This window comes from Dermacentor albipictus, chromosome 1 (assembly GCF_038994185.2).
Source record: "Dermacentor albipictus isolate Rhodes 1998 colony chromosome 1, USDA_Dalb.pri_finalv2, whole genome shotgun sequence".
Taxonomy (NCBI): Eukaryota; Metazoa; Arthropoda; class Arachnida; order Ixodida; family Ixodidae; genus Dermacentor; species Dermacentor albipictus.
Window position 1 is genome coordinate 314,332,986 of NC_091821.1, and position 18,023 is coordinate 314,351,008.

General features: G+C 48.3%; 1 protein-coding gene and 1 long non-coding RNA gene across 5 annotated transcripts in view; one reads left to right on the top strand and one right to left on the bottom strand.

Annotated features, from left to right (window-relative positions):
• LOC135904531 (uncharacterized) overlaps nucleotides 1-18,023 on the bottom strand; it is a 192,750-nt gene that overhangs the window by 45,266 nt on the left and 129,461 nt on the right. The window lies entirely within an intron of this gene.
• Nucleotides 12,734-18,023, top strand: part of LOC135904538 (uncharacterized) — a 245,768-nt gene continuing 240,478 nt past the window's right edge. For all 3 annotated transcript variants that reach the window (XR_010565136.2, XR_010565134.2, XR_010565133.1), the window contains exon 1: nucleotides 12,734-13,143. This is a non-coding gene — a long non-coding RNA (uncharacterized lncRNA). The remainder of the gene's footprint in view (nucleotides 13,144-18,023) is intronic.

Genomic DNA, 18,023 nt, shown 5'->3' on the forward strand with positions numbered 1-18,023 from the left:
TTGAAGGGGAAGCGCAAGATGACGAAGACAGAACCGCGTTATAGTGTAGCATTAGATAACAGGATTTTGCGTTTCTGCCTGCGCACTGATAATGACGCCATCGATGGGAGAGCACGTGTCTATAGGTTGTGGTAAATAAGTTTGTGTTTGCCTTCGAATAAAGTTAGCTGTGAGTTCAGCGCTCTCCTAGCTGTCTTCCTGCCTTCTGTATTCGTCGTCTTGTGCTGCCACTTCAAGATGCTGCTCACAACCTTAAACAGACCACCAAAGAGAAACAGTAAAGCAGCCGGGTGGCGCGGGGTCTTCCCTGCGTCTTCTCTGGACCAAATTGAGGTTACTTCACTCACTCACTCACTCAGTTTAACCTGACAAAGTATCCTTTGAAAAGTCTATATTAATAAATTTTGCGGTAATGGGTTGACGACTGGAAGAAAAGATTAAGTTCAGTATCATTATTTTTTTAATTCTGCGCCGAAGCTTGAGCGCCGGTACGTCACTGTGACGTCACAGATTTCAGTGTATTTCTTCGCATTTGAGAGGTTGTGGCTCCGTAAATGTTTTTTGAAGCTTGCTAAGTTCATTACTGGCTTGTTTGGAATACGATGCACTAAATATTTACTGATAAAGAAATAAACTAGGCCTGAACAGACGCCACCAAAATCCATGAGAGTCATGGTGAGCTGCAACAGGAATTTCAAGGCGGCATCGCGACCAGGCTTCATTATTGGCGTCTTCGGGCTCATCAAGCCAGTGCCCGCGGTAACAGTGGGTTTTTCGGTATTTTTTTACAAGGGCAATTTACTAGCACCGCTCAACTATATACAGCTCAAAGCGGTCTACGCGCGCCATTTTGGCTGGATTTTCATAGCTGCTAGGACGATAGCTAGGATGCCAGAAAAAAAGAAAAAGACATTTACAGTGTAAAGTCCTGCGCCCGTGCTCACAAAGAAAGTTCTTAGGCTGAAACCTTTCGCTTCAACATCGAAGGTCAACCAAACGCCTATTGCGAAACACAGAATTATTACAAATCCCAATGAAAGACCTGTGCGCCAACGTGCCTACCGTGTTTCTCGTAAAGAGCAAGACGCCATTCGAAATCAAGTCCAACAAATGCTTACCGACGATATCATACAGCCCTCCACCAGTTTGTCACAGACAAAGCCACAAAGGACTTCGGTCGACGCTGTAGATCTCTTTATTTATCGCTGTCCTGGCACCTTCGTCGTTCTCTTCTTCTGCGAGCCACCCAACATGCCTAGCATGTGGCACCGAATTGCACCGTGTGGCTGTCAGCTGTGTCGAGGTCGTGGCATTATTAAAGAACGCGGCTGGTGAATGATGAGCAGCTCTTATGAACGAAACGTTTTGGGAATTAGGCCACTTATACTTATTCCTGAGAATAACACTTTATGAGTACGTAAAAAATTTATAAATAAGAAAATTTGTCCCTATTTGCTAAAGTTCCAAACCGGTAATTCCTAAATATTCTGAGGAGGCCAGCGTCACAATCTACAAGCGAGACGTCTTACAGCAGCCCGCAAGAGGTGCGCCCACATCGACAAGCCTTGAATGGAAACACACCGCGCGCGATTTCAGGGCGAGCTTCAGGGACGAAGTACTCAAATGTTAGGTCCAAGTGGGGAACACGTGCCTTTTTTTCCTCCCTTCGCTCCGCTTGAGATGCTTCATGTTTAAGTCAACATTCGTCTTTCATTTTATTTTCTGTGCTGAGCTGCAGGCCAAGACACTTCGCCCAGCTGAAGATCAGATGCAGAGGCCTCGATTCTGGACGTAAAGACGCCGCTTTGAGGGATGTACACGTTGACGAAGACAACATGATTATCTGCAGTTCACCGCCTCTGATTATTTCCTCCGCCGCGGGTGCTTTGGGCAAGAGCTTGCCCTCGTGGTGCAGTTCGCCTGGATGCGCAGTCATACGAAGAAAGAAAGAAAGAAAGAAAGAAAGAAAGAAAGAAAGAAAGAAAGAAAGAAAGAAAGAAAGAAAGAAAGAAAGAAAGAAAGAAAGAAAGAAAGAAAGAAAGAAAGTCAGGTCATTTCGCTGGGAACGTCCGGGCCTTTAAATTCGTCTGCCAGTCACATATGAAATCGAAGGTTCCCCGCACCAACATTGAACACGGGAAATGAGGAGAGTTCTCAACCTCCGAACCTGGAGGAGAGTAACAGGACGAGTAAACAAATAATACCAAGTTCGCTTTACATCGACAACGCGGTCGGCGCTACAAGAGAACGAGAGAGACAGTGAGGTAAGAGAAAGGGAAAGACAGGCTGTCTGGTTGGCTACCCTGCACTGGGACTAAAGTTGAGTCAGAGGATAGAGAGAGAGAAAACGCACACAGCACGCACGCACGCACGCACGCACGCACCCATCCAAGCAATATTTCATTATGACGACTGAAGGTTATCTTTCTCGCACCACCACTTCTTCCAGGAATTTACTGTATTTCTTTTGTTTATGCTTACGTGAGATAGAGTGTGGCAGAAGCACTCGTTTTCTTGCAACGACTCCTAGCCCGAGTCGTATTTTTCAGAGTCCAACAGTAGCGGACTCTGCACCTTGCTGTGGTACAGAGCCTGCTTGACTGGACCCGTCGATGTGCATTTGGTTGGTCATTATGTGACGGCTACAGTGTTCGGCACTTGCTGTTAAACGATGGAGCTCTCCCAATTGTGTCGGGAAAGGAGGTTATGGCGTTATAACAGGATGACAGAGGTTTCAATGAAGATAAATATATGGGCTACTGCTCCCCAATGGGGTAAATGGAAAGGGGAAAGACAAGGAAAAGTGGGAGACGGATGGTAAGCGACGGCTCAATACTACAATGAACTGTACTATACTAGAGAGGAGATGGTTGCATCACTCAACCATCCGCTCCTCTGAGCCATCGTGAGGCCGCCTCTTTGGAAGGACACTAGAATAAATCGGTAATAATAATTTTGTTGAGGGTGCAACAATAAGAATAGGATTGCACATCGTCTTAGATATATTGCATATCTTCGACACCCAGTGTGCGCGGACACGTGATTTTGAAAGAGTTTTTTTTTTAATCTTGCCTTGCATATCTGTGACGTCTGAGGCTGCGCAGCTATTTACATATGATGTGGTTGTTATGAAATAAATCAGTTGCGAGTGCAGCGCGTGTCGTGCATACTCGTGTCCCTCCGCCTTGTCCTGGTCAATGCGCTGCTTCGCTAACGTGGTGTGATGGCTATACACATACTACACACAGTGTATGCGCCGGCACGCAGTGTGTGCCGTGTGCACGCTCTACGCGCAGGCCTGATGCATTCGCAGCGAAAGTGTTTGCGCGAGCAAGAAAGCAAATGAATTGGAACAAGTTATAATGTGCAGAATTCCCAATGAGCATACAGCTCGCGTTATGCATGCCCGACACGCCCGATTGAACAGTATATTCTGAGAGTGACGTTGCATATCATCGTTGGGTGTATAAGGTGTAAGCACCTGTGCATAACGGAATAATATTTCTTCCTCTTTGTTGTGGTGGGGATGGTGAGAAGATTCTACAGTTCTTGAATTAACATGAAAGCCCTTTATGAATATTTTTTTTGCCAGTTCAGCTGTTCCTCCTGCACGTATATCTTCTGTCACTCATAGAACACCGAAGATGATCACGAAGGTGGTTGTGCTTTTTTGTTATCGCCAATGTCAGGAAAGTCTATCCACTGGATTACTGCGCCGTGTAGAAGGTAATTCGAACAGTTTGTTCCTGGGAGACAATGAATTTATGGCGAAGATACGCCTGACCTTCATAATGTGCGTGCAAATATTTCTGCTGACGGACACAGATGACATGGTGAGCTAATCGCATGCATGAAGGTTGATATTGGTTGATTGGTTGATATTGGCATAAGGTTGATTGAGGGAATGTTGATATTCGATATACTGATTGGCTATGAGATGATATGTAACTACTGGACTAAAGACTCTGTTTTGCAGCGGGGGCAGCTTGACAAAAATATAGGGTTTGATAAACGCTGTCTGTAGTTGTATTTACCCGTCTTACGCGATAGCTTGAATACGGCTGCCTTGCTGAAGAAGCGTAACTTACTCTGTATATAACTATCTGCGATTGAGCGAAATTTTCAGCGCTTTTTTTTCGACTATACAAGAGCTCTACGCGAGCTGATGACCACCGTGAGAAGGGATCGTTCTATTCGTCGAATCAGCAAATACGCGTTAAGAGCACGTAACCAAGGGCGTGCGTCGTCTCGCAAGTTTAATCCAACAGGATTTCAGTATTGAGGATTGGTAGCACGCCTATTCTAGCATGAAAACGCGGCGCCCGGGCTTAGCTCCTGTCCTGCACCTAAATGCTGTGGACTTCATGCCGACGGAGCGACGAGCATTGTTTCGGACGTTCAGCGCAGGCATGCTCCTTTGAGATAGCGAGCACTACGCGTTCCCAGACGGACAAAAGAACTCCCTGAATTTTCTGCAAGCTGCAGGCGATGGCCAAAGGTAATGATAGCTCTGTCGAGGCCGCCTACAGAACCTTTGATGGCCCGTCTTTCCCCATGGCGCTCCTCGCATTCTCTAACTGTGCGGGCTGCGAATTCGGAGTCCTGCAAGTGTTGTCTTCGGGCTAAGAACCCGTAAAGTCTCTCTCACTGTCTTTATAGCCAGGAACTTCATTGCAATATCATGTCTCAAACCGTGTTATATATAACCACAGAACGACAAACCACGCGTTCGCCGACGTGCCATCACGGGCGTAACAGCCTCGCGGTGCTGGTATTTCTCTTGGCGTCGACTGCTCCGGCTCGTCGTACGGTCGCAGCCCAAGCATGCCGCAAGCGACGCTCTGGGCTGAGGGTATCGATGCATTCTTTTTCGCGTACAATAAAGTGATCTCTCTCTCTCTCTCTCTCTCTCTCTCGTTCGAGCCTGCTTCGCCGGAAAGGGATGAATCGAATGGAGCAGGTAAATGTTGCAAGAGAGACGAGTGCGGATCCTTCTCGTAGGCCGGAAAGTGTACTGGGAGAGGAAATGGGGCCGGGAGGTATGGCGCGGTTGAGGGCTGTACATGTGCTTCGACGTAAGCCTCGACGCCTGTGCGTTGTTTCATGGGCGAATGTTGACATCGCCCGCGCCAATATCACGTAGCTACGTGCATTTTGTCGCCGAGATATTTGCACAGCGATCCAAACAGTTTCGCGTGCCGCGCATTCCGCGTGGCTATTTCGCGGCGTCTTTTTCCCGGAGTCCCAGTAAGCAGCAGCGTAATCCGGCGTGCGAGCGCCACCTGCATCAGCGCATGGCGCCTTGCACCCGGCGATAATGGTGCCAACAGCGTCGCGTCTCCCTTGCAGAGGGAACGGCCGGTGGCGGGCCAATGTTTTTCACGAAAAACCGTGCGCCGAGGCCGTGTGTATCGTCACGTCGACTAATCATAGTGCGAATAGACGTGGCTGTTCGCACTAGGAAATGGTCCTCGAGTGGTCGCTGCCTTACCTTCATAAAATTGGGTATCGCGCTTGGCTATTCGGCGGTCAACCACAACCGGTCATAGAACGGGCTGAACAACGTTGATTCTTTAAATATAAAGCAATGAAAGGCACTAGTTGGTGCACATTCGTGATTACGCTGCGCTGAGTTTTATACTTGCAAAAGATTACAAAAGGGGGACGCAGACGGACGAAGCGAATGCGCTTCGTCCGCCTGCGTTCATGCTTTTTCTCTTTTCTGTATTTTTGTGTCAATGTAAAACTCTGTTCAAAGTAATCACGAGCACTGATTCAGCCCGTGGAGCATGACGGCAGCCGTAGGCTTGTCAGGCTGCACGGTTCTAGTGAGAAATGATGCGCTTGCTTCGTTCGCTGATAAAGACCATTGGAAGATGAACCTGCGCGTTGTTCCAGAACCCCCGCTTTCTTTCGGCGCGCGCGCTTTGTTGTGTGCCTCTGCTACGTGATGAGCAGTGTGGGCGGGAAGACAACGGCGAACGTACCATCTCCTCCTCTAAGCTGTTTTTCGCAAAGCGGGTGAAATCGTGTACAAAAGCCTCGCGCTACGTTGCAGGCCGGCGCTCGCACAACTGCGACAGCGGCGTTAATCATCGCCATTTGATGGTCGGAGTTGTGCACGCTCTTGTTTATGCTACTCTGCACGTTCAGTTCGCTCGTGTCTTTGTTAGGGCGACGGAGACTCTTAACGAGCCTTCCCAGCAAGGTAAGGAACATGATTCACGTATGCAAGCTGTGCTGCAGTTTATTTGCACATGTGAAAGTGGATGAATGCGCATATTTTATGCGCCCTTACTCATAGCTGCGCAGGGAGGGGGTTTGACGCAAGAGAATGTGACGTGGGTGGAACACTGGCCAAGCCGATGTGGCCATGAATGGGCTCGCGTGAACCAAACCCTTGTCGTAACGCAGCGGTGGACATACTACATGCGTCGTCGACGCGAGGCGACTCGCTTGTGGGGACACGCCCCATTACTGTGAGCAGAAAATGCTCGTGCGTTTGGTTCAACGAACCCTGCCGCCTTCGGTAACTCGCACGCACCCAAAGTGCTATAGAAAGAGCACAGCACAAGAGCGAACACAATCTCACGAGAGAGAAGGTGCGTAATGTTCCCCTTTTCGTCCGAGACCTGGATGGAATACGCTGTACATTATCTGTGACCATGTTCTTTTCCTTTTTTTCTAAGTGTGCGTATGGAGATGTTCGTGTTTTGCAGAGACACCAGCTACTTTTCTGCTCAGGCGTGCGATAAAGATAAAGGGAAGAACAAAGCCATAGATACAGAAAACACAAGTATAAGTTTCCGCGAACAGTTGGCAAACTTCCATGACATATAAGCCGCACGTTCATAAGTCAAGTTAACAAGCTAGAACACAAGCCCAATGCAGGCCAAGCATTCCTATGCAATAGAGCATCGTGGTGTAGTTGTATTCGGGGGCCGTTCATCAATGTATTTCTTTGGAAAACGACATTCACAGTGTGCGCCGATCGGCTAAACCACAGCTGACGTCGAAGTGACGAAGCGTGTTCGTCGTTCCGGGCAAATATTGTTTTGTGTATTCGTTCGTGAAGATGTTAAAACAACTGCAGGAATATTAGGCAAAATGCGGCTTCTATAGATCGTCACCTGCATGAGGGACTGTAGGTGCCGGTATAGCCCACTGGCGCTGGTACATACAAACGTGGACTTCTTGGTGAAGTTACTGTAAAATAAAATGAGGGGTGCGTATTTGGTACCACTCATTGTGCTGACGCTTTCCATACACATAAAAACCGCTAATATGCGTAACATGCCCATCATCACGATTGGTGCTCTTGCGAACAATTCTGGAACAACAGCTATATAGGGAATGCGGGCTCTGGGCAAGTATTAAACAAACTTTATAGCGAAGCTATTAGCCTCTCGTTGGTCAGCATTTTTCGTGTCGTCGTCCGTGGTAAAAAATGTGGACCGATGCCGGAGGTACTGTGAAATACCGGGCCGGCCTACGGCGGAGGTGAAGCAGGCTTGAAGCACTCAGCCAAGTGAAGCGAAGAGTGCGTACATTCCTTGGAAACATGCATGCAACGCATAGAATAGCATCCGTTTCAATAAAGAACAAGCACAAAACAGGCATTCGAACCATATGATTGATGATAAGGCACTCCTGATAACAATGTGAAGCATGTAGCGCTCCCCGCATAAGTTTCCCGGTAAAGAGTATTGTCGTGCAAGCTGCCGTGGCAATGGCAACTGCGGCGTCCCCATATCCTTTCGTATATAGAAGAACCAGCCTAGCAACTGATTTCATTGTTATTGCAGCCTCACTATGGGTAAGCAACACATAGTGAGGACTCTCGAGGAGCAGCGTGTATACGAGGAGCGGCAAAGGGAGAAAGAAACAACGTTTCCTTATCGAATTCTTAAGAGAGACTGGTCTGATGGACATATGGTGAAACCCTTCAGCGGTTATGTGCGAGATGCTCGGGCGGAGCAATTGCCGGCCTTGATCGCCATGCTAAACCCGCCTGTTGCTACAATTCACCACCACCACCACCACCACCACCACCACCACCACCACCACGCAATACAACCAGCGGTGGCGTGCTGTCAAAATTCCCATCGCTCACTTTACTACCATTACTCTAAATCGCCATTACCACCAATATTGTAAAGCAATAAAGCATCGCATACCATGAATACATTGTTTAGCGCAAAACGACAGACACAAGAAAGACGACAGGACAAGGCCTTGTCCTGTCGTCTTTCTTGTGTCTGTCGTTTTGCGCTAAACAAAGTATTCATGGATTCGCACCAACTAGCCCGCCAACGCATTGTGCATCGCATACCGCCTCAGCAGTTGTAGCAGTGGTTTACAAAAGCTTCGCTGGACATCCGCTTTCGCAGGGTCGGAATGGCGAGTCATTTTTTTATGTTACAGATGTTCGTTAAGAGCAGATGCCAGTCTGTCGTGTAGTGTCAGACATATATTATTTGCGAAGGAGGCTGGCCAATGACAAACAGTGCTAAGAACAAAAATCCGCTTAGCGAATTCGACGCCTGAAGCATATAAACGCGGCTATCGTAGCAGCTACTGCTATCGGCTCTACTTCATCCCTCCTCCATTGAGGTTTATCTCACATATCTTAAAGTACTTCATCGCAAAACATATTCAGAATGTCACACTGGATTCGGCGTCCTGGAGAGGAAACGTAATTGCAGCACCTGTGCAACGTCAGCGCACGGCCGACATCAGCATTCGCTGCGTCTGCTGGCGCAAAATACGCGTTTCAATGCAGGCCGTACGAAAATGTGGAACCCTCTGTCGATACTGCGACAGCTCGGCGCAGGACACAAAAGCCTCATTAAAGCACACAAAGGATTACGTATGCACCTTTCAAGCAAACTGTTTTCCGATAGCGGTTTCTCGATCGATAAACTCGACTGATTCAAATGGCACTGAGTAAAAGAAGAGAAAATGTACAGCCTTAAGACGGCTTCACTAAAACGACTACGGTAAAGCACAGCGACGAAGGAAGATCAGATGGAACCGTTCTTCCGCGCTGCGTACTTTGAGCACGTGTAAGATAATGCGGGCCGCGTGACCGAGCTCGCGTTATGAAACGGGCGACTTGAGGTGAGAATTTCTAAGAAGGCGCCCAGTAGCAGCGCTAGGAAAGAAAACGCATGTCATCGGCGAACTTGAGAGAAACAATAGTGGGCTTAAGAAGGATGAAAGAATATTGGTAAAATTTTGCAGTGAGTCGTCTACTTAAAAAAAGAAAAAAAAAGATCTTTAGGTACAAGGAACGCTCCCGCAAAGCTCCTTGTGGACGGTAGATGTCGATTTCACGTGATGAGCGGATCCGCCAAAAGGCCGTGCATGTGCTCGAACTGGTGGAAGACAAAAAATCCGCTACTGGTTCGGCGCCTTCTTGCTCCGCTCTCCGACATAGGGGTATACGGGCGCCCCAAATAGACGTGGCTCGTTTGAGCCTTGTAGCGCATATCCGCATACTTGCAGATACGACGATGGGCCCTCGAAAGTATCAAGCGGAAGAGTGCAAATACTCTGCAGAGACGACGACAGAGGTGTGCGGTGCGTGTACCGAAGCGACGGGCCGACTATAGGTACGCGCGGCCGAAGCGGCCCGCCCAGCGCCGCTGACGCAGGCCACCGAAATCGAGCGGCGTCGATTGGAGAACCGGCACTTGCGGCACGCGTATACTTTCAAAAGCACTTTGTCGAAGGCGAATTTGGTGCGGCGCGTAGCGTCCGCGACCGCCTCTGGTTCCGATCGCCAGGGTGTCGCGCATGTCGGCGGTCCTCGAGCGAGCAATCTCCCGGGAGGACGCGAGTTCGTTCGGGCTTTGCGCCACGTGCAGGGAAGAAATGCTTCGCATGGACTTAGATAATCATCTAGGATGGTTTCTGCCGTAAGTTTCTCAAAATAGTTATCACACTTCAAGAAAGAAATGGTCGTACCGGCCTGGATGCCGTCAGGGCAAAGCAATCAATGTCTGTTCGTGCAGTAGCGTTCCGACGTTGTTTTCTTCCAGAACATATAGGGGACGAGAGCTCTCATGAACGCGGCCGTATACGTTTGGTACTGGAGTTGGCGTAAAAGAAGCCCCCAATGCAGTGTTTATGTGCTCACCCAGAGGCATGGCGTACTAAAATTTGGCTCTATGTTGGTACCTGCGAGCGTTTGCTTGCAAGTTCAGGAAAGAATGTTTGTATTTTCGAAGCAAAGGCGGCGAGATATAAGTGACTATAGCTCTTTAAGCGCATACATATTTTTCTGCCACAATTTCATTCGGTGAATACGCATGATCGCCACTCTTGTAATCTGCGAATTGTTCCGAGCTCGCATTTGTTCTGTTTTGTATTTCACCTGTAGCTCACAGGAGTAGGCAGCGAGCGATCTAGCCCTCTTCAGCGACGAGGCTAAGCTTAACTTGCAGCTCTGCATTTTACTCTGAGCAACGTCACGTGTTTATTATCGGAGATCAGAGGTTGCTCAAGTGCATCATTTTGGAAACCCATCAGTTCCCGCATCCACGAATTTGCTAAACGGAACGCATGGCAAGAAGGTACCGAGACATTGACCGCTCAACATGGATTCACTTGGCGAACATAACTGCCGGCTCATTTCGTGGACGTAGGGGAACCATTCTGGACATCGGCGAATTCGGCCATGTTGTCAAACTCTGCAATGGCCTATCATATTGAGCCAATCCGAGAGGCCGTAGCAACCCTGTGGGCCATCAAAGTTGACAAGATGGCGAATTTGGCAGTATGGCGGAACTCGTCGATGTCCCGAGTAGATTCGGTGCATTTGTGCCGTCTGCGTTCACGGCAAGATACTTTTGAAATGCTCGTGTGTCGCACTCTTGGGGCCGTTGTTCGATCTTGGTGATGGTGTTGGTTCGGTATACCCCCATCTGAACGATAGGACAGGCGCGAAGCTTCTAATGGGGCACATTACGCCCCCAAAGCGTCACCGAATTAAGGAAAGAAACGAAAGGTATCGGGTAGACCTGGTGAAGTCCATATATGCCATTTTCAAGCCAACAGATGTCGGTTCCCCTCATGAAATTGAGAGCCAGCAGTTCGTCCTTCTTGGAGTTGCGAAAATCAGCGTTGTGGTCACATCACGAATCGTCTCACGGGTGGCCCAACGCTTCCACGAGCAGACAACCGTGCACATCATAGCAGACGGCCCGAACGCTCGTCGGTACAAGTGGCCACACGCGAAAATCGGCACGCGGGCACTTATACTATCGCGCACAACCTGAGTTGCAACACTTTCTCCACTGGTGACTTCGGGTGGACGTAAAAGGGTGCTTCGACTACATTCGGTTGGGTCTTTCAGGTCGCTGTATAATCCGACCGTGCTGCGCAGAGCGCTATGCAGCTACCGTCAGGACGCTTTTGCCGGTGTCAGCACAACCGTTTAAGCGGTTTCGTAAATGTGTTGTGGTGCTTTGGGTGCCTCACGTCGAGGTTGGCGGATCTGCGACGTTTGGTATTCGTTAGCAGCACCTTGAGTTCTACTGTTGAGTCGAGACGCAAGTATGTCATCATGTACAGTGATGAAAACGTGCGCTGCTGGCGTAGATTTTAGACAGCTAAACGGGATGGGAAAGGCAGGGAGGTTAACCGGATAAGATTCTGGCTTGCTACCCTGCACTGGGGGAAGGGTAAGGGGAAATGAAAGAGGGAAAGAACAGGGCGGAAAGAAAAGGCAAATAAACGAAAAAAAAACAAAACAAAAGAAAGTGGGGAAGGTCGTGAGGGCTGTCTTGCAAGCAGCGACAACTGTATACCGGTCGCTTTCGCAGCCTACCCTTTTTTTTTTTTGTCTGGCTTGCACTCTCGCTCGCCGTGATGTTGCGGCGGCGTTAATTCCGGCATCGCTGAAAGTTCCCCTCGGCACTCGGTTCCTTACCCCGAAGTGAGCCGCCGTTCGGATGGCGCGCGCTTTCTCTGCTTCGGATCGTGTGTTGGCGCACATTAACGGGCTCCCCTGTCGCAGCCAGTGTTGCCACTTTTCATTTTTTCAGTTATTCAGTGACGAAGCTTCGAAACCTGCTGATTTCTCGCGTTTTCCAGAAGAACGATACTGATACCTATACTAGTTAAAAAATTCTCTACTTTTTCTACTACTTTCTAATAGAACTTTCTTCAGCAGGTAATTACTAAAGCGCGATCAACTTTTATCGCGTACGAGCAACACGACATTCGTGCCTTTTTTCACTTTTGGGCTTAAACATTGTGAAAAACACACTGAACAATCCAGACGGCAGGCACAGGCCGTAATCTGAGGCCCTTCCATATATAGTTTGAATGCTGCATGGAACAATCTGGCGTCTTTCTGCCACGCCATGCGGTTTTTTTCGAAACCATGAACCATGCCAGAAATTTCGGAGGTCATGATATTGGGTTGCTATTCCGCGGGTGGCACACTGTGTAGGACAAACAATGAGCACCCGATCCGTGCTGCAAGAACTTCGTTTAAATAGCGCTTTCGGCACTGTACAAATCTACTGATTTTCACTGATATTTCAAGGAAAGATCTACTACTATATATTTTTTTCAATGACGTGTGGCACCACTAGTAGCGGCTCGTATAGAGCGCGACAGTGTGCAGCATACACGCACGCACTCATGCAGGCGGCGCGAGCGGCATTGTTCTGCAGCGCGCTGCACGGACACACGCGAACGAAGACGGGAAATGAAGGTGAGCCAGCGCCGGCGACGAGTGAACGCAGTTGTTTGCTTGTCCGTGATTTGCGAGCTTACTTACGTGAACACCCCAGCCGAGCTTAAGCAACGCGTGGGCTTAAGTCGCACATTTGTAGCCTACGCACTTTCGAACGTGCTTTGCTCTCCCGCGCAAGAAAAAAAAATAGAAGCGTCGTAGTTTTCGGCTAAAATGACGAATTTCCGCACATGTTAGCCGACACGAATGGAAGCGCTAACGAATGCTAACTAGTGATTGTCTGCGGCAAGCCGTACGCACGCAGCAAAGGAAGACCGATTGTTTCGTCGTACCAGTTCGCAGCCTTTGTTTACGCCAAGTTCGGGAGCCAAGAAGAAAAGCTGGAAGAACCGGAACGCGACGCCAGACAAAGGAGCTGACACAACTGCTCTCAGGTATCTATCGAAATTCCGCGAAATATGAGTTTTCGCCACCTTCAGCCGTGTCATTCCCGTGTTGTCGACTTGTTTAGTGACACCACCGATTGACCCGAGGGAGGCAATCTGGCAGTTTGCCGTCTCGTGAAGTTTAGCAAGTTGGGTGCGTGCCGAGTTTAATGTGCTGTTTTCATGCAAATGATAACGTGCATGTCATTAAATCTGTAACTATAGTAACGCCGGCACTCCGAAATATTCGTTTGCTTCTGAGATACAAAAGTGAGACGCGGAACTGCATACATGCACGTTTTTCAGCGCGAGGGAATGAAAGCAGTGCCCGCGTCTAGCAGTGCCCGCGTCTACCTCCACCGCGTGCTTACACGCTGTGTCCCAGAAATAGAGCATTGGGATGTAAACTACGGCGGGCATACTCTTCGGTATGAGAGGTCAAATTTGCAGTGTTTTTTTATTCGTGACAGCCGCTTGTCTATCGATCGCTGGCTATCGCTATCTCTATTCCAGCTGTCATGATCTGCTTGCACCAGTGTTTTTTACGCAAACCTTCCTAGCGCATATAAAATGTTTCGCGGATACAGGTCTGGGCTCCGTATTTGCAGATTTCACGCTCTAGTGTTTCGTAAGAGCAGGCACTGGACAGTCGTGACAATGAGCAGATATTACCGACAATTGCTTTCGGCCAAAGACAGAGTTCTTACAAACGAAAACCTTTAAGAAATTCGGCTCCACAATTAACGCAGTGGTTGACACTAGATGGTTTTATTGGCTTCGGCTACGCGGCATCGCTGACGTGGTTGGCTGTGGGCGCAGGCGGCTTCGTGAGATCCAGTGGTTAGCTGACTGCAGCCGTAACTCCTATGGTGCTGCGCGGTTCTAACAAGATTAGTCACTTGCGACAAGATTTCCGTGGCTTGCCGCGACCACACTATGACTTCGCAATAATATATAATTAGCTTTGCGCTTGAGGCGTTCGACTAAAATTCAAGATCCCCGCAATGAAGAAAAGGTCATAACAAAATTATATAAGACGTCTACGTTCGCCGAACCTCATCAGGTATGTCGTCATGTTCTTGGCGTTTGTGCACATTTCTGAAGCAACGTACTGACAACGTACTGACAAGCCTTGGCAGTGACCTCCACTAAGTTGGAAAAGTAGTTATTACACCAGTGCGGCCTGAAGGCTATATAGCTTGAGGTGCATTTAAGTTATTTTCCTTTTATGTGCCGAATCAGGTGGATAATCGTTTTTGACTAGCGGCTTCGCAGCAACACTCTTTAACGGAGAAACCTTAACACGGCTTACGTGCGTTGTCTATAAAAATAGTAATAAAAAAAGAACATGTGACGTACGCAGCATCGTTTCACTTTTTGCGGCAGAAGTGGCCTGGCGCCAAGTGACAGAGAGAGAGAGAGAGAGAGAGAGAAAGCAAGGCACAGAAAAACTTTTATGGCAATAATCAAAAGAGTGCCTGGTGTCAGCTCAGAGTAACGGCTGTGGGTGTCGGGGTGCATATTTACTGTTCTAAATTCCCTTTCGAATGGCGACAATGACACCTATTAACATCACTGAGCTTAAAGCTGTAGTAATTAACTTAAAAGCCTCCACATGACTAGTAACCGGCCTTCATCGCAGAATGCGTATGCTCAAAACTAAAAAAAAAAAAGAAGACCTCCGTCTCTCTCTTTCTGTCCCGCAGCCAAGCTTGACGCGAACCTCGTCTCTTGCCACCTGGCGTCCTCGGCACGACACTTGCCAGGTACACGCCCACTTCGTGAAAGCGTGCGCGCCGTACCAGAGCCACATTTTCTTCCCACACTACTATTCCACAAAAGTGATCGCACGGCAATGGTGCGAGGCAGCAACGCCTATAGCGCTTGTTACCGCATTCTCGGAAAATGTCGCGCGCCGCCTCATCTCTGTGCAGAAGGACGGTTTTAGAGCAGCTTGCAAATTGGTTTCATTATGCGCATGCGCATAGCTCGCCCGAATGACGGGTCGGAATTTGCAGCGAGAGCGTCAAGTCCTCCGCCACCGGCGTATCGCGCGGGATGCCGTGGCTTAGCCGCAAGGAAGGACGTGCAGGGAACGCCAGCCACAGTCACGATTCTCCTAACCCTTTCCGCGTTCGCTGAGATTTGAGCTTCCGTTTCTTTACCTGCGCTGTTGTTCGAAGTGAATGCAAAGAGCAGAGGTATTCCACGAATCAGTCGCAATAATACGAGCGCGCGGCCTTTCGGGTGCGTGTGGCTTCCGTGCTTTGAAAGGCAGGGTAACCTTTCACTCACGGATATTTTGGAGCGACACCAGTATCACTGTGCTGTTCGCATACTTTTCGTCGTCTCTCCTATGACACACATATGTGTCACAACATAACGAATGTCAACCTTGACGTCTTCTTAACGTCAGTTTTCTTCTGCTTTATCATTACTCTTTTCTTCTCTTTCTCCTTTTTTTCTTCTTTTTGCTGGACATCGTAAACTCGACATGGCGTAGCAAGTTTATGCCGTTCTCGTTATTTTTTTTTTTCGGGTGTGAGCAGACGTGTGGCGACAACTCTGTGCTTTGGACAGCGTGTGCGCGGTTTGAGATAATGCGCCATGAACGCAGCACTTGTCAACGTCAGCGGGACTGTACTATATCGGCGTGGTTAGCAATACAATAATCATAACGTTCAGAAATCCAGCCTCAATCGCAGTCTGTGGTGCGAGCAGCAGTTAGTTGCGTCCGGCGGGCTTGGAGATCTGCACAGCCGATGTACATACTTAGCTCATTTTATCGGTGAAAGTAGCCAGGCATTAAAAAAAATTGCTGGTATGGATACGCGTATGTGTAACGGCTTCCTTTAGCTAAGCGGTTGGGCGTCGTGTCCCTTGTGGAAGACAACAGCCCGATTTTCTTTCTCTGGGTGGTGTTTGTATATGCTTACATGATTATTTAATGGTTATAATAATACCGTAAGTAATATTCTGCTTTCTTTGTTACTGTCCGCATTGTACTTTTCTGCTTGTTGACGTCCGTAAATGACACGAGCGGCCAAATAATAATAATAATAATAATAATAATAATAATAATAATAATAATAATAATAATAATAATAATAATAATAATAATAATAATAATAATAATAATAATAATAATAATAATAATAATAATAATAATAATTATTATTATTATTATTATTATTATTATTATTATTATTATTATTATTATTATTATTATTATTATTTGGCCGCTCGTGTCATTTCCGGACGTGAACAAGCAGAAGTACAATGCGGACCGCAACAAAGACTGCAGAATATTACTCACGTCGGGAGTGACAAATGTGTGCGAGCTCTAGATTCATGAAGGCAAACTAAATAAACGCGAAGAACTTGATCGTGCGTCTCCTCGCACCGCGAGCTTTTGAAGTTCTCATCCAGCCGTCGATCGAATAGGGCGGAGAGGTGGCAGAGAGAGATAAGCGAAAAGCGAAAAAGAGAAGGAGTGTCTCATGTTAAGGCCAAAAGAAACAGCAAAGGCAGGCACGTAGATTAGCTGGAGGTCATTTAGCACAGCTTGCTTGCGCTGTGGAAATGGATGTTCAGATAAATATATGAACTGAGGAGAGAGAGAGAGAAGCAGTGCAGTCATACTATGCGCCAAGAGATCTCAGTAACCCTGTGTTCTTCAAAACCACATTTCCTCTTTCAAAGCGTTCGGAAACAAGAGTCCTCACGGTGCTTTTTGTTCTGACAGGAGACGTGGTCCACGCGCGAGTGGCGATATTTAGGCGCATACCGAGAGCAACTACCACAGCGAGTCAACTGTATGGCCGGCGATGGCGTTACTGCCCTTGCAGCTTTTAACAGGAAGTTGAAAGGAGACGCAGTCAACATGCAGAATAAAAAAAAAAAAGCTTCCTCATTAAAATAGCGGTGGTGTTAAGTGAAATTTATGCTCATTATTTTGAAGCATGAATGACGAGCGACGACATCTCACTTTGCGAATGACTGAGTTGTCGACGGCGTCACAATTTTCGCAAAGCCCAACGAACCTTGCGCTGTCCGTTAATTGAAAGTCTTCATCCAGCTCCTCCGCGACTCTCAAAGCGTTCGCGCTAGCGTGCTTACGTGGTCAGCCACGCATACACAAATATCGTGTAGCGTCTTCGCGTGCCACCAGCTTCATATAAAAGAGCAGCGCGCTTTTACGTGGCCGTATTGTCTTGAAACGCGCCCAACAGCGACCGTTTATCCTCGTTCTTTCTCGACCGCAGCAGGTGTTGTTCCTCTGTACTTGGCAGCTCTTATCCGGGAGGCAGTGTATCCAATGGACACCGTTACAAAATGGGACGGGCCGAACCCTGGGAAATGAAACGTCGCGTTAGAATTACACGCACCCATGGGCGGCCAGCACGGCTGCCTTCGCTGTTACTCCTTTCGGCTGCTGTGCGTCCCTGTTGTCCTCTCCTTGTTTTACCTGCCGTGCCGGTCTTTCCATGTCTGCGCTGTGCTCGCAGCGTCCGGTAACAAGAGTACGGCAACACCACGGCGAGGAAGCGTGGGAGAAAACGAGACGACGATGTCCCGTGGTGTTGGCATTGTGTATACGGATGTGGTAAGTCGAAAGAGAAGATGCCATCGACAACCTGGTGGGCGGCTACTGGAAAAAGAAAAGGTGGAAGAAAAAGCGACAGCGTCGTTTACGAGGAGTTCAGCGAAGTCATCGCGATTCCTTGACGCGAATGTGCGTAGTGTTGCGTAAGGCGCCCACGCTCGCTGCTGCCATTCGAAAGAACTGGGCACTCGTGGAATCGTCAAGCACCCTCGTCAACACACACGCTATAAGCCTCAGCGTGAAAACGTAATGCAACATCTACGAGGTTGGAGGTGTGGGACTA